An 11915-nucleotide genomic window follows, 5' to 3' on the forward strand; every position below is an offset into this window, starting at 1 on the left:
AAAAAAAAAGAAGCTATTGGAGGCTTTGCAGGAGTAATACGATTTGACTTATATTTTAAAAGTATCACTCTGAAGAGAAGCAAGAAAAGAAAACAGAAAGCCCATTTAAGCTACTGCTGTGGTTCAACCACTATGCAGTGTCAAAAACCAAAACTGCTTAGGGAAGCACCAAAAAATAGTACAACAAAATATATTTATTGTGAGTAGATGCGGAGTCCTGGTGGGGCGCTAAAGGATAAGTATTTGAGCACAAAGTAGATTTGAACAGCAAAGTTGGCAGTTCAAACTCACCAGCCGCTCCTCAGAAACCCTACACAGGCTCATTATGAGTCAGAATGACTAAACAGCATCTAACAACAACAACAGATATGATCAGAATGTCACCCAAATATGGAACATGTTGGGAAGGAGCTTCAAAGAGGGGATAGTGAAAGCAGGTGATTGAAGTCATGGGTATGCTAATTTTAGGAAAGATAGCATCAATACACAGGACAGATTACAGAGTCAACAAGGACATGCCATAAGTCAAAAAGAGATCCTGGAGTTCCTGTTCTTGAAGCTGGCAGTGCATACATCATTTTCCCTAAGGCAAACTACTTCAGTTAAACTGCTTACTCAAACCAAGAAAACCAAGTTCACTGCCACGGAGGCAATTGTGACTCATAGTGACCTTATGTGGAATTTCTGACACTGTAAATCTTTATAGAAACAGACAGTCTCTTCTTTCTCCCAAGAAGTAGCTGGTGAGTTTGAACCACCAACCTTACAGTTAGAAGCCCAATGTTTAGCCCACCATACCACCAAGTCTCCTAAATTGCTTCCTAGGCTTAGGCTATTGCTTGATTTTAAGGAAGCTTTAGGAAAACAAAGGAGACCTGGTGGCGCTGTAGGATAAGCACTGGACTGCTAAACTCAAGGCAGGCAGTCAAGAAATCAAGTCACTGGCCAGAAATTAGGAGAAAGGTGAGGTTTTCTATTCTCATAAAGATTTGCAGACTCAGAAATACTCTACAGGGGCACTATATGTGAGATTCAAACTGACGGTTGTAGGTTTGATTTTTGGTTTGGGTTAGAAACACAGTTCCTTATAGCCTCAAGGTTCAACAAGACACATAAGAGCAAATGGTTTGGGTGGATCACGCAATTGCATGAACCCAGAAATTTGGATTCTAGGAGAATCAAAATGATTTTGTCATTAGTCACAACAATGTAACTATGAATTTTACCAAAATGTATGCTCCAACTACAGTGAGACCCCCCATGATTATAAACCCCATGATAATCTAATTTAGATATACAGCATGATCAATAAAGGCATCCTCATCTTTAAAACAGTCTAACCTTAGACGTTGAATTAGCTTTAGAGTAACTCAATCTTATATTTTAAGCAATTAAGTTTTGATCCTTACTGAGTGTATGGAAGGATTTTTTTTTTTTAATTTGGGAAGATAAGGGAAAGGGGTATGTATATTATGTGCTGCAGTCATTTGCTGTGTTATTACAGTGTGCCATCAAGTGAATTCTGACTCATAGTAATTCTCTAGTTCCTGTTGTCAGGTACCAGTTGAGTTGGTTCCAACTCATAGCACTCCTCTGCACAACAGAATAAAACACTGGCGGGTCCTGTGCCATCCTCATAATAGTTGTCATATCTGAGCCCTTTGTTGCAATTTGTATCAACGCATCTCGTTGAGGGTATTCTTTTTACTGACCCTCTACTTTGCCAAGGATGATGTCCTTTTCCAGGAACTGGTCCCTCTGGAAAACATGTTCAAAGTACATGCAATGACGTCTCACTATCCTTGCTTTCAAGGAGCTTTCTGGCTGTAGTTTTTCCAAGACAGATTTGCTTGTTCTTCTGGCAGTCCATGATATTTTCAATATTCTTCACCAACACAGTAATTCAAATGCCCTGATTCTTCTCCAATCTTCCTTTCTTCATTCCTGGATTTTGCATGCATATGAGGTAATTGAGAATAGCATGGCTTTGGTCAGGCTCATTTTAGTCCTCCAAGTGACAGAGCAGAAATAACCTCCCAAGTTTCCTTGGCAGACACATTTACAGGAGCATAATGTCAGGTCTTTTCTTCCACAGAGCTGCTGGGATTGTAGGGAGATGCTAACTCTAACAAAGAAAGTAGAATCTAAAAAGTAAATCCAAAAGTAAGAACTTTGAGAATAGTAGAAGTACTTTCATTAAAATCTGGAAGTAAAAACCCAAAGAAACGAATGTGCAATGAAGGTCAGAGTAGTGAGATCGAGACTGGTCAGAGATATTTTAGCACACGGAGAAAGACATTGCTTTTCATAATGTGAAGAAGGCAACTAAGGAAAATCAAATAGATAATGGTTCCAGGAGTAGGAAGATACAAATGTTGCGATAAAAAGAAGCTTGGTTTGTATAATCAGTATTGGAAAGCAAACAGCATGAACAGAACTTAGTGAAAAGAGGTGGTGGCTAAGATGAGAAGCAGGCAGGAAGACTCGATTTACACTGGGAAATCTACTGGAGCATTTGGAGTGGTGCACTGGAGCTGATTTGTACTCATTCAGCAGAGTCAATTATTAAAATTTTAATAAAATAATTTTTAAACACACACACATTATTGAAAATTAGGCCAGTTAAACTGATAGCTAAATAAATGTGGTAAATATTCAAAACTCACATTTACTTAACTGTCCATTTTCTTGAGGTTATATGTCTGCTACAGGGTTTCTTAACTATTGACATTTTGTGTGGCACTGTGGGTTAACGTGCCAAACTGCAAAGCTGTTTGAACTGCAATGTTGGCAGTTCAGGCTCACCAGCTGCTCCTTGGAAACCCCATACAGGGTCGCCATGGGTTGGAACCGACTAGAAGGCACTTTACAGCAACAACAATTCTTCATTATGGAGACTGTCTTGTGGGTTGTAAAATGTTTAGTAGACTCTCTGGCCTCTATTTATCTGATGACAGTAGCACAGCTGTGACCATCAAAAAATGGTTCTAGACACTGCTGAATGTCCCCTTTGTTGTTGTTCTATGCCATCAAGTCAGCAATGACTCATAGCAACCCTATGCACAACAGAACAAAACACTGCACTAGCTCTGGTAGCGAAGTGGTTACGAATTGGGCTGCTAACCTCAAAGTCGGCAGTTCAAAACTGCCACCTGTTCCGTGGGAGAAAGATGAGGTTTTCTGCTCCCGTAAAGATTTACAGCTTCGTAAAGCCTGTGCAGCAGGGTTGCTATGAGTCGGATCTGACTCCACAGTACTTAACAACAACAGCCTCATAATAGTTGCTAAGCCTGAGCCCACTGTTGCCACCACTGTGCTAATCCACCTCATTGGGGGTCTTCCCCTTTTTCTCTGACCCTCTACTTTATCAAACAAGATGTACTTCTCTAGAGACTAGTTCCTCCTGACAATATGTCCAAAGTATGAGAGTCGAAGTCTGGCCATCCTAGCTTCTAAGGAACATTCTGAATGGAACACAAATTAGTTCGTTTGTTTTGGCAGTCTGTGGTACTTTTAGTATTCTCCTCCAACACCTTTGTAACTCAAATGCATCAGTTCTTCTACAGTCTTCCTTACTCACAGTCCCACTTTCACATTCATATGAGGTTACTAAAAATACCCTGGGTTGTATCAGGCATACCTTAGTCCTAATGATGTCTTTACTCTCAAACACTTTCAAGAGGTCTGGTGTAGCAGATTTGTCTAATGCAATAAGCCATTGATTTCTTGACTGCTGCTTCCAGGAGTATTGATGGTTGATCATAGCAAAACTAACTCTTTGACAGCTTCCATCTTTTCTCCATTTATCTTGATGCCATTTACTTGCTCAGTGGTGAGGATTTTTGTTTTCTTTACATTAAGATGCAACTCATACTAAATGAGCGCTGGTAGCATAGTGGTTACGAATTGGGCTGCTAGCCTCAAGGTCAGCAGTTCGAAACTACCAGCTGTTCCGCAGGAGAAAGATGAGGCTTTCTGCTCCTGTAAAGATTTACAGCCTTGGAAAGCCTGTACAGGGTCGCTATGAGTTGAAAATGACTCCACGCACATAACCACCACCACACTACCATACTGAAAGCTGTGTCTTTGATCTTCATCACTAACAATTTTAAATCCTCTTTGCTTTTAGCAAGAAGGTTGTATCATCTGAATATTGCAGATTGTTAGAAGTCTCCCGCCAATCCTGAAGCCACATTTTTCCTCACATAATTCAGCTTCTCAGGTTGTTTGCTCAGCATGTTAAAATGTTGTTGGGTATGATTCAGTAGTGAGGGAGAAATTAAAGATGCAAGAGAGGGATAAAATGAAGGGTAAAAGTCTTTGAGTAGATGTAAAAGGATACAGCATAGAGCAGAAAATGGGATAGGGCAGATTGCTGGATTTAGATAAGCATTATGTATTTCATATGATTATTATGAGACCCCCAAAATAAATTAACCAATGCCAAAGCACTTCATAAAGTGTAAGATACTTAAAAGTATTATCAAAACACTGTTCAGGTAATAAAGGGTTTTACTACAGCTAGGTTCCACTTGCAGATTCAGATATAAAAATTTGGCAAGCTATTAACTACCTTGAGCGGTATCATTGCAAATCAATGATACCCTTTATCGCCACAGATCACGGTTCCCGATCTATTTTTAGGCTTCATGAGAAAAAGTTCACAAGGTAAGTCTTTGGGTCCTTAGTTTTACTCAATTTTAGAAGTTATAAATTGTCTTAAACTTATTTTGCTGGAAATGGAAAATATACTTTCTTTTCCCTGCTAAATACAGATCTCCTAGGCTACCTTTTTCAGTTTTATAATTTCTCGTTTCCTGTTTACCTGGGGCATTTTATAACACAAAGAGGAATAAAAGTAACAAAGATAAGCACTGGACTGCTAACTACAAGGTAGGGGTTCGAGCCCAGGAGCCACTACGTGGGCGAGAAATGAGGATTTCTGCTCCTGCAAAGATTTTAAAATCCTTTGAATCTTAACAATTTAACAACGGGGGGTGGGGGTGGGGGTGGGGGTGGGGGTGGGGTGTGTGTGGGTAGGTGGGGACAGGGAGGAAAGAGGAAGTTAGGAACCTAGTACAAACATGAGGCTGATGAACAAATCATAGCCTGCGGCTGCGGGGATACGGAAATGGGGGTGTGAGTGCGCTCAGGCTGAGCAGAGACGCACGCAGTTTCAGCTAGAGCGAGGAGAAAACGTAGGGCAAGGAGCTAATCTAGATTGTAAACGAGAGGCTCCAGGCCTAGTGCGGGGCTTCAGAGGAACGCAACGTCCTCCAGGAGGTTAGGGTCAGACTATCAGGAGATGGGGGTTTTAGGGCCCTGAGACTGGGCAGGCTCGGACCAGCCCACAAGGAGAACCAAAAAGGAGAGGTACCAGCTGAGAACGAGGGGACACCATTCCCTTCACGAGTCAGTCGTCGCCGGGCTGGACTGGGCTCTGTTTCCTTGGTAACGACCTCCGGCGGAAATTAAGTAGTTCCGCTCCACTTAGGTGCCCGGTAAATCTCGCCCTCGACCCCAAGATTCCGGGCTGACTACTTAACCCAACCGCCACCACTGCCTTGTGTGGATATTTAAAACTCAGGTTGGGGGTGTAGCAATGCAGAGCTAAAAACTGGATTAGCACGTTTTTTACAAGTGCAGGGGATACAACGCGATAGACTGTAAAGATGTCTGGACATATTAGAACTCTCCCTTGCCTCTTACCGATGACTTTGAGGCAAAGGATTTGTGCTCAATATATTACAAAGCCCGGTCACTTTGTGAGAATAGAAGTGGGCGGCTGAAAGTACGGCTCAGAGCAAGAATCCCCACTTCAGGTATAAGAGCTTGCTCTGAGACCTGCTTCAGGCCGGGGCCATAAGGACAACCAGGCATGGCTAGGCAAGTTCCCAACAGAATGTCTCAAGAGACACAAATGCAGGGTAAAGAGCACACTCATAAAACAGTCACAGTTGAAGACTCACAGGCCAGGTGGCCGGAACAGGTAACAGATAAGATGAGGCCGGTAGGACTGGAAAAAGTCTTAGTACTATAGGTCACTTATGTGATGTTATGTTTAAATCTATTGGATCCTGCGGTTTCTGAATGCTCCATTGGGTAAAAGTTGTAATCTTAGTTTGCATATCCCCCTCCCATGGTGTGTCCCAAAACCCTATATAAGGTACGGTTTGTGAACTGCTTGGGGTCGAGCTTTGGTGAGCTGATGCAGTTACACTGCTGTAACACTGCTGAACACTACACTGCCAGCCGCCACTCGACCCTAGCATGCTAGCTTGAATAAAGCCCGCCTGCTTTTGCATTATCTTTGTCTCTTGGTCTCCTTATTGGGTGGTGGTCTCGGACCCTAACAACTTCAGCCTGTTTGAAAATAAATAAATAAAAATCCTTTAAAATTAATTTATTCATTTGTATAAGAAAACAGATTTATCCAGTCTTTTAAAGATTTAAGTTACCCAGACCAGTCCAACGTTATTTCTGAATTTAAACTCTTAATACAAAAAAGCCTAGAGAAGTTTTAAATATTTGTATTACAAATACTTAAAATACAAATCATCTCTTAAATTGCTTTTCTCAATTATTTATAATTTTCCCTTTTGTTGTTTATTAAATGAGTTTTCAAGTAATCTAAAGTTATACAAATAGTTGATATCCAAAGCAAATTTGGTTTCTCGAATTCTAAATATCTAACACTTTGGCAATGCTTTAGTCACATATTTTTACAATGTAAAATATGTTTTACATTGTTCAGAAACTATTCAGTTCTGCTACTGCCCTCCTATGTTCATGACTATAATAACAGTTTAAGGAAGATACCTGTCTCAAGTTCCGTGGGGCAAACCTGAAAAAAAATTGTTCTCAATATAATTAAAGCATTTGTAAAGAAGAAATCCCTCGTAGGCTAATTCAGTGATTCTAGAATTCTTTAAAGCCATCACAAGGAGGGGATAAGATTTAATTCTTTTTCATATAGTTAGCTTAATGCATTAATTCACAGTTTCTCTTCCCGTGCCCTCTAGTTGATTACAAGTCAGAGTGACCCTGTATAGGTTTCTGAGGTTATATGTCTTTACTGGAATTCTGGGAATGGCAAACTGAAGAGAAGTGGCATCACATTCATCATCAAAAATAACATTTCAGGATCTACTTGGAGGTATAGTACTTTCTGTGATAGTATAATTTCCAAAAGACTACAAGTAAGACCAGTTAATACCACTATTATTCAAATTTATGCACCAACGATTAAAGTCAGTGATAATGAAACTGAAGACTTCTCCAACTTCTTCAGCCTGAAATTTATCAAACATGCCACCAAGATGTATTGATAATTACTGGTGATTGGACTGCCCAGGTTGGAAACACAGAGGAAGGATCAGTAGTTGAAAAACATGGCCTTCGTGAAAGAAGCGGTGCTGGAGATCGCATGATATATTTTTCAAGACCAATGACTTCTTCATTGCAAATAACTTTTTAAAATAACCAAAGATGGGCTATATGCATGTACCTCACCATATAGAATACACAGAAATCAAATTGAGTACATCTGTGGAAAGAGACAGTTCAAAAGCTCCATATCATTAGTCAAAACAAGGTCAGGGGCATGTGGAACAAACAGTCAATTGCTCATATGCAAGTTCAGGCTGAAGCTGAAGAAAATTAAAACAAATCCACAAGAGTCACAATGTGACCTGGAGCACACCCCACCTGCATTTAGAGATCATCTCAAGAAAAGATTTAATGCATTAGATATGAATGACTAAAGACCAGAAGAGTTGTGAGATGGCATCAAGAACATCATACAGGAGAAAAACAAAAGCTCAAGGAAAAAAGAAAAGACTAAAATGGTTGTCAGAAGAGACTCTGAAACTTGCTCTCCAGCATAGAGATACTAAAGCAGATGGAAGAAATGAGGAGGTAAAAGAGCAGAATAGAAAAATTCAAAGATCAGCTCAAGAAGACAAAGTTAAATATTATAACGAGATGTGCAAAGACCTAGAGTTAAAAACCAAAAGGGAAGAACACACTTAGAGAAAATATTCAAGCTTCTACTTACAATACTGAAGATTTCTTTGGACAAAATATTGAATGTTGCAGAAAGCATCAAAAGAAGATGGAAGAAAAAAAAACCAAACAAACATAGAAGATGGAAGGGATGCCCAGAGTCACTGTACCAAAAAGAAATGGTCGATATGCAAGCATTTTAAGAAGTAGCATATGATCAGGAGCCAATGATACTGAAGGAAGAAGTCCAAGGTGTGCTGAAGGAATTGACAAAGAAGAAGGCTCTGGGAATTGATGGAATATAAATAGAAACCTTGAACAAACAGACGCAGCATTGGAAACACTCACTCATCTATGTCAAGACATTTACAAGACAGATACCTGGCCAACTGACTGGAAGAGATCCATATTTGTGCCCATTCCAAAGAGAGATGACCCAATGAACTGCAGAAATCTTCGGACAATATTAATATTGCATGCAAATAAAATTTTGCTAAAAATAATTCAAAAACGGATATAACGGTACCTTTACAGGGACTGCCAGAGGTTCAAGCCAGATTCAGATGAGGACATGGAACGTGGGTTATCATTGCTGATGTCAGATGGAACTTGGCTGAAAACAGATAACACCAGAAAGATGTTTACCTGTGCTTAGTGACTATGCAAAGACATAGTCATGCATCTATGCAAAGGCATCGACTGCATGAATCACGACAAAGCTATGGACAGCACTGTGAAGAATGAGTGTTCTGGAACACTTAATTGTGTTCATGAGAAACCTGTAGTAGAACAAGAGGCAATTGTTCAAAAAGAATGAGGGAACTCTGATTTAAATTTAGGAAAGATGTGCACCAAGGTTATATTCTTTCATCAAACTTATTCGATTTGTATACTGAGCAAATAATCTGAAGGTGGATTATATGAAGAAGTACATGGCATCAGGATGGAAGGAGACTCATTAACAACCTGTGAAATGTAGATGATACAACCTTACTTGCTTAACGTGAAGAGGTCTTATTGATGAAGATCAACAGCGTTCAGTATCGGTTGCACCTCAATGTAAAGAAAACAAAATCCTTACCACTGGACCAATAAATAACATCATGTTTAATGGAGAGAAGATTGAAGTATCACCCATTAAAGCTCATGGAACATCAGTCAAGAAATCAAATGACAGATTGCAATTGACAAATCTGCTGCACAAAACCTCTTTAAAGTGTTCAAGTGCCAAGATATAAGTTTAAGGACTAAAGTGCCCATGATCCAATACATGGTATTTTCAATATCCTCATATGGATATGAACATTGGACAATGAATAAGGAAGACCTTAGAAGAATTGATGCATTTGAGTTAAGGCGATGGAGGAGAATATTAAAGATGCCATGAACTTCCATAAGAACAAACAAATCTATGTTGGAAGGAGTACAACAAGAATGCACCTTAGAAGTCAAGATGACCAGAATTCATCTCTCATACTTCAGACATATTATCAGGAAGGACTAGTCCCTGGAGAAGGCCATCATGCTAGTAAAGTGGAGAATAGCCAAAAAGAGGGAGATCCTCAATGAGATAAATTGGCACAGTGGCAGCAGCAAATGGGCTCAAGTGTAGCAGCAATTGTGAGGATGGCTCAGGACCGGGCACTACTTCGTTCTGTTTGACATAGGGTCACTATAGGTCAGAATCGGCCTGATGGCACCTAACAACAACAAAAATATTTTTACAGGAACAGAAAGCCTTATCTTTCTCACTTGGAGCAGCTGGTGGGTTTGAACTGCCTATGTTGTGGATGCAGTTCAGTGCTGAGTTTATAGTGCCAATCACTAGTGGTCCTTTAATTCACAGTTGTTGTTATGCACTGTCGAATATATCCCAACTCCTAGAGACCCTGTGTAGGTTTCCAAAGCTTTAAACCTTCACCAGAGCAGAAAAGCCTCATGTTTCTCCTATTAATCCACAGTTGTTGTTAAGTGCCTTCGGTCAGTTTCAATTCATAGCGATCCTGTATAGGGTATCCAAGAAGCATCTGCCAACCTTGTGGTTAGCAGTCCAGTGCTTATCCTACAGTACCATACCAGTAGGTATAAATAATAAACTAAATTATAGTCATGGAAACATGTATACTTGTTCTTAATTTTTAATCTAATAGAAACTGGGTTTAAAAATTAAATTTGAAACTGCAAAACTAGACCAGTATATAGTTCAGAATATATCAAAAGTTCATGATTTTGTTTATCTATTTCTTTAAAGATAAGTGATATATATTTTAAAATGAAGTACTTGTCCGAGTTACTTAAATAAGTAAATAAATAGTTTTAGTATGTTACCTCTAATATGATCCTGAAAAATGTAGTCATTTTTGAGTTTTAGGTTCAGCTCTTTAACATAAGGGATTGTTACGACTCAACATTTCTAAGATTTCTCTTTTTTTTTTTCATTCATACATACCTGTGCTTCAAGTTCACCAGATACTCCTTGGAAACCCCTTGCAGGGTCACTATGGGTTGGAAATGACTCAATGGCACTTAATAACAAGAACAAACAATAATAAGCTTATAACTCTTGTTGTGAAGTGCCGTCGAGTCATTCCCAACCCATAACGACCCAGTGCAGGGTTTCCAAGGAGCAGCTGGTGAGCTTGAACCACCGACCTTGTGATTCAAATGACTTTGCAGTCCAGCACATCAACCCACATCACCATACCAGGACTCCAAGTTTATAACTGGGACCCTTTTATTAGGAAAGTAAATAGAATTCAGATGAATTTCTGGGGGGTTTTGTGGAAATGCCTTTCCTTTAGTCTGTTACTCTGTGACCCTGTCTCTTCATTCTCCTGTTTTTCGCTATTATCATTATTTGCAGAGTTATATGTAATGTTTTTATTTATTAAATCAGTATTTTCCCTTTCTATCTAGCTGGCAAAGAACTATCTTTATAAACTATGTAGAGATAAAAGATGAAGAAATGCATAGGTATGAAAAAAAGAAGACAGATTCAAACCCACCAGTTGCTTCTTGGAAACCCTATACAGGGTCGCTATGAGTCGGAACCAACTTGATGGCACTTAACAACAACATTTAGGGCAGAGTGAGAGTAATCATAATTACTTGCCATTTCTTCCCTGTACTGCTTTGGTACTGGATCAAACTCTAACATGGTCAAGGCTAGCCCTGGATATGAGCTTTGACTTTTTAAAAGTTGTGAACATCTCATGTAATAGAAAACCACAGTGGGTGTGGGTCAAAGGGGCCTTTAGCCAGACCTCAAGCCTTCTGCTGAGCTGTAATATTTTGAAGAAGCTAGGAGAAGGGAATTGGCACTTTTAAGTAATCCTTTGCACAGAAATTAAGGACTTTGCTGCTAACTGAAAAATCATTGGTCCAAACCTATTTGCTACTCAGAAGGATAAAGATGTGGCAGTCTGCTTCTGTAAAGATTTACAAACTTGGTGTCTTAGGCCATGTTTTCTAGAGAAGCAAAAACCAGTGAAATTACATATATATATATATAGAGAGAGAGAGAGAGAGTGAGTGTCCTGGTGTGGCACTGTGGGTTAATGCACTAGACTGCAAAGCCATTTGAACTGCAAGATCAGCAGTTGAAGCTCACTAGATGCTCCTCAGAAACCCTATACAGGGTCCTATGGATCAGAATTGACTTGACGGTACTTAACAACAATAGCAATAGAGAGAGAAAGAGAGGTTTATTATCAAGGAAATGTTTTCCAATTGTAGAGTCCCAGGTCCCCAGGAGAAGAGAGAGAGAGGAGTCCCTCTCACATGTTCATTATATTGGGAACAGGTCACATCCCTAAGGAAATATTCCTTCAGTTGATTGGGTGTTCATACCCAGTCATCATAGAGCTAACTATACCTGTATTAGGTTTCATCACTATGGGAATAACCACATC

The sequence above is a fragment of the Chrysochloris asiatica genome, unplaced genomic scaffold (assembly GCF_000296735.1).
Source record: "Chrysochloris asiatica unplaced genomic scaffold, ChrAsi1.0 scaffold00008, whole genome shotgun sequence".
Taxonomy (NCBI): domain Eukaryota; kingdom Metazoa; phylum Chordata; class Mammalia; order Afrosoricida; family Chrysochloridae; genus Chrysochloris; species Chrysochloris asiatica.